We start from the raw sequence: 5518 nt of genomic DNA, 5'->3' as shown, positions 1-5518 counted from the left end.
TTAATAGTGTTTACATAGCATGGTATATACATCATCACAGTCTGTTCTAATGCCCCCTCGCCACTGACAGCAGTCGCTTTTTGCAGGCAAAACTGGACACCCAGTCGTCTGACCATTTAGAGGTGTTCACTCAAACGTCTTTTGTTTTAGGGGTGTCCATACAAACAGCTTACTTGGACTCATAGACTCCAGGCTAAAACACTCACATTTCCAAATCTGGGGCCCACATAACACTTTCTTGGGAGTACTGTTGCCCAAACTTGGCAATGGCGCCCCCTGGTGGGAGCTGGGATAATATGGGGAGGGGTAGGGGTGATGCTGTAAAAGCATCTGGATTATATGGATTATAGTAGAGTACATACAACATAGAGACACAACACACTAGACAGTACAAACGTGTTTAATGGCCAGGGAGGCGCCGAGTCTTTTTTATTTTCCTTTCTTTCTGAAAGGGGAGGGATTGATAGGCCACTGACATTTGGGAACCAGTCTACACAGACTCATGCAACCTTATGTGCAACAGAGTGAAATTCTGCCTGGCCCTGCACCATCCTCATGTTTAAGGGCATGTCCAAGCCTATGACTGCATCCTTTGGGTCTGTCCACCTCACCAAGGGTCTCCCTCATGCTTGCTGACCCGTTACGTCACTGCCACAGTGTTTGTCTGGTTTGATTAGAGAAACACATCCAGAGACACTCATTGCGTTAGTCTGGGTAGACTAGAGAAACAAATTTATAGACACTCATGTGTATAAGAAAGAGTTTTATAAACAAGAGGAATTGAATATTAAGAAAAGATCCCGGTCCAGTCCAGATCAAGTCCACAAGTGTGATATTAGCTCATATGTCTGATACCAATCTATAAAGTTCTCTTCTGACTCACGAAACATATGGAATGACACCGAATGCAGGATGACCACAGGCCAGTGGGTAGAAAGTCTGTGGATCCAGTGGTGGTGTAAGCATCTCAGCACTGGCAGGGGTCTCCATGTGGCTGTTCCAGTGCCCAGGGCTGCATAAGGGTAGCTCCATGTGGCTTCTCCTCCGGGATGTCTCCCAGGGAGTCAGGAGAGAAAGAGAGAGAAAGGAGTTCCCAGGATACTCAGGAGAAGGCCATGCCTTCACAGAGGCTATAGGCTGACTTACAGGCTAAACCCCACACCATAACTCCCAATCGTCTCAAGTCCCAAATTGACACCACATAATGTAACTCCCCAACACTCATACATGTATAAGAGAGGACTTTATATTAAAGAGCAATTGATAATTGAGAAAACATCCCAGCCCAGTCCAGATCAAGTTCATAAATTCAACATTAACCCATATGTCCCATACTCGTCTATAAATTCCTCTTCACACTCACACAGCGCTTGAAGATCACAGGCCAGTGGGTGGGAGGTCTTGTGGATCCAGTGGTAGTGGAAGTATCTCAGCGCTGGTGTGGGTCTCCATGTGGCTCCTCCAGCTCTCTGATTGTGGCTCCTCAGTAGGAAGATCAGGCAGAGACTGTGTGTCGCCCATCTCCAGGGAGAAAGCGAGGAGTTTCCCACAGGTCTCATGAGAAGGCCAGGCCCACAAGGAGATATCAAGAGGCTGTTACCTGACTGACACACCTATACTCCACCCATACACTTATCTATCAAGTTGACATGAAATTATGTACGGACCACACCCACCAAACACAATGTCTGCCAACCATTGATCTCTCCTGAAGACTGTCCAAAGCCAGTGAGTTGGACAGTGCTCTGTCATGACCCGTTGGGTTTCTTCTGCTAACTTTTGGGAGTAGGTCATCAAGCTTTGCTTCCTAGTCTGTCTTACCCTGGAAGCTCTGCTGAAACCTGCAGTCTAACCGAGGTAACCCTGTGGATATTTGAAAACTAGTGACATGGCTTGTCTAGGGTCTGGTGGCAGCATTAGGAAGGACAGCAGCAGACATTCCTTCAGTTTACAAAACACCATCCCCCACCCTGTCTTCCCACCTGATTAAGTGCCTTCAGCTCACAGAAGCTGGTGCCAGGCCCATTGGAGTTATCAGCACCAACCAGAAAGATGCCCGGAACCCTCCAGTCTAAGAGTTACAGACATCCCCAAAACTTAAACCCCCGAAAAAGATCCTCTGTTCCCTCTCTTGAAAATGCTGCCCAAAATGGCAGGCCTGTCCTTCTCCTTCTCCTTCCCAGTTCTTCCCCCGATCCCCCATCCCTTCCCAGCCTTCCCTCTCAGACACTTCACCACCAATTCTGCAGCAGTTGCAGCCCAAGCCGTGCTTGTGGTATTAAGTCTTTCCTCACCAGCCTGTTGTAGTTTGTTAGTTGGGCCTGTATTAGACCTATTTTTCTCTTCCTTTATGCAACCCCAGCCCTCGTCGTGGACTTTGATGCCTATTAGGTCAGCTAATTCTCTGGTTTAGACAAAGGGCCAGCGCTAACCTTTCTATCACTGGCTATCCCTAATAAACTCCTTCCACTTCGTTTCCTTTGGTTTCCTGTTCCCTACAAGCTTTACCTCCCTCAATAAATCCATGAGTGAAAGGTCTCGCTCTGTCTATGGCCTCTGAACGACATAACAGCATCCAGCGGGCAGTAACATGCAAGCCATCCCAGTAGGACAAACTGACAGACAGACACATGGCGGGCCTTGGAGTAGAGGAGCCTTTGGAGCCAGATGGCCCTGGTGTTGAATCCTAGTCACTAGCTGTTGACCTTGAGGAGGACAAACAAACAAACAAACAAACAAACCTCACCACAATGACTGCTGACTCCTAGTCACCCCATGGGACAGAGGAGAGCTGGTTCTGTGGGGTTGAGACTGTAAACCCCACTCCCTGAACAGTTTCAGTTGTATATAATCCATATATATCCAATTCAATAGATCCTCCACATCGTGAAGAGTTGTACAATTGTCGTCAAAATTGGTCTTAGGACATTTTCTTTGTTCTTGTGCCATTATTATTAGCCCCCTCAGGGAACCATTCATCCAGTTGTCTCCGTAGTGTTACCTCTTCTGGATTTCATACGCAGAAAAATGTTTAAAGAGCAAACAACTAGCAAGATTAACCCAGTGAAACAGATAAAAACCTCAAAAGAAAAGAAAGCAGACAATATTAAATACTAGAACAAAAATTATAGTGGATCATAAGGGAGATAAAATGATAGGGTGTTAAATGTTAGCCTAATTGCACCTGAAACACTTTCCAGTGCATTAAATATATTAGCAAGACTATATACACATTCCTGGTCCACAGTCAGAGGAGATTCACCAGAAGCTTAGACCATGTGTATTTCCCCCTCATGTTTATATTTTAAAGCACAATTTTAAATGGGTGAAAGGGGGGATCAAATGATAAGATATTCCATTTTGATCTAACTACACCTGCCATCACTTACTTTACACTGCTCCCTGAGACTGTAACTCTTTACAGGAGCAGAAAGCCCCATCTTCCCCTGAAGAACGGTGGCTGGTGGGTTTGAACTGCTGACTTTTCAGTTAACAGCCCATGAGGAGAGGAGACCGAGATAAGTCACTGTGCCCCTGAGAAAGATAGGTGCTCGAGGCACAAACCTACCCCCAAACCCCAGCCCTGCTCCTTGAGAGCTTAGGCACATCTCAGTCTGTAGGGTTAAGGTGAGTTAGAGTAGGCGAGTTAGAGTAGATTAAGGTCAACAGCGCAAAACCACCAGCCACTCAGCGGGAGAACAAGGGGGTTTTCCACTCCCGTAAAGAGTTACAGTCTCAGAAACCCACAGGGGCAGTTTTACCCTGTCCTGTAAGGGTGCTATGGGTTGGTATTGACATGATGACAGTGTTTAGTTTAACAACTACAACATGCAAACTCTTTTTGAAGGCATATGTTTGTTGGAAAAAAATCAGAATTAACACTAAGATTCCCTAGCACAGAGGCTCACAACCTTCCTAATGCCAGGACCCTTTCATACAGTTCCTCATGTGGTGGTGATCCCAACCATCAAATTATTTTCGTTGCTACTTCGTCACTGTTGTTTTGTGACTATTATGAATCATCATGTAAATATCTGATAGGCAAGATATATTTCCACTGTTACAAATTGAACATAATTTGACATAATTAAAGCATAGTGATTAATCACCAAAAAATATGTAATTATATATTGTGAAATGTTTATGTTTTCCGATGGTCTTAGGCGACCCCTGTGAATGGGTCGTTCGACCCCCAAAGGGGTCACCACCCCCAGGTTGAGGACCGCTGTTGTCAGCTTCCTGGGACAGTTCTACTAGAGTTGATCACTATCACCTCCATGGCAGTAGGTTTTTGCTTCAGCCCCTGGAAGCAGGCAGTCCACTGAACAAGCCTGATGGCCACATCTTCCCTGTTCCCCTACTATCATTTTTTTTGTTTCAGGAAGAAACTATTTCCACCCCACACCCCTGAAGCACAATGGTTTATCTAAATGTTAGCTGGATAAAAAGAGATGCAATCTCAGATTAAACAAATGAATCAAAACCAGAGTTAATTCTGACTCTCAGGGATCTGACAGGACAGAGTAGAACTGCCCCTGTGGGTTTCTGAGATGATAACCCTTATGGGAGCAGAAAGCCTCATCTTTCTCCCTCAGAGCAGCTGGTTGTTTTGAACTGCTGACTTCGAAGTTAGCAGCCCAACATCTAAGTCACTACACCACTAGGCACCAAGTTATCTGATCACCTCCTAGTGTGCAGTCTTAGTTATCTAGTGCTGTCAAAACAGAAATACCACAAATGGGTGTCTTGAACCAACAAGACTCTAGTTTCTCATAATTTAGGTAGCTAACTGTCCAAATTCAAAGTACTGGCTCTAGTCCTGGAGGAAGGTCTAGAGAAAGGTCATTGTCTTTTCTGAATTCCTGCTTCTGGGCCATCTTCATGTCACTAGGCATCTCTCTTCTACCATCGTTGCTTCCTAGCTTGTTTGTTATATCTCTTTGCCTCCAAAGAAGGAGCTCTAGGGGTATAATGGTTTTGTGTTGGGGCCACAAAGGTCAGCAGTTCAAAACCATGAACTGCTCTGACATAGAAAGAGGCGTCTTTTTATTCCCATAAAGAGTTTGTGCTAGGCAATTGCAAGGAGTTGGAAACAACCCAAATTTTCTTCAACAGATGAATGGATTAAAAAACTGGTGCATACATACAATGGAGTACTATGCATCACTAAAAAACAGTGATGAACCCATGAAGCATATCGATGCATGGGAAGAACTGGAGGAAATTATGTTAAGTGAAGTAATCCAAGCACTAAAGGACAAGTATAACATGAGTCCGCTGAGGTAAGTTAATTTATATATAAAAAAGAGAGAACAGAAAGGTAAGTGCAAAAGGGGCACAGGGAAAAAGCTACTGTATACAAACACTCCAGGGTGAGGTCCAGGTAGTATGGCAGGGGCCAGACCAAAGCCAGGAGTACATATGGTAGCCAACTAAAATGGGGGTGGAGGGAGAAATGGGGACAGGGGAAAAAAAGGTGTGTGATGGGGAATAGGGTACTGACCCACCCAAGGGGAGG

This window comes from Tenrec ecaudatus, chromosome 18 (genome assembly GCF_050624435.1).
Source record: "Tenrec ecaudatus isolate mTenEca1 chromosome 18, mTenEca1.hap1, whole genome shotgun sequence".
In the NCBI taxonomy this organism is placed as follows: domain Eukaryota; kingdom Metazoa; phylum Chordata; class Mammalia; order Afrosoricida; family Tenrecidae; genus Tenrec; species Tenrec ecaudatus.
Note: the sequence above shows the minus strand (reverse complement) of the source record.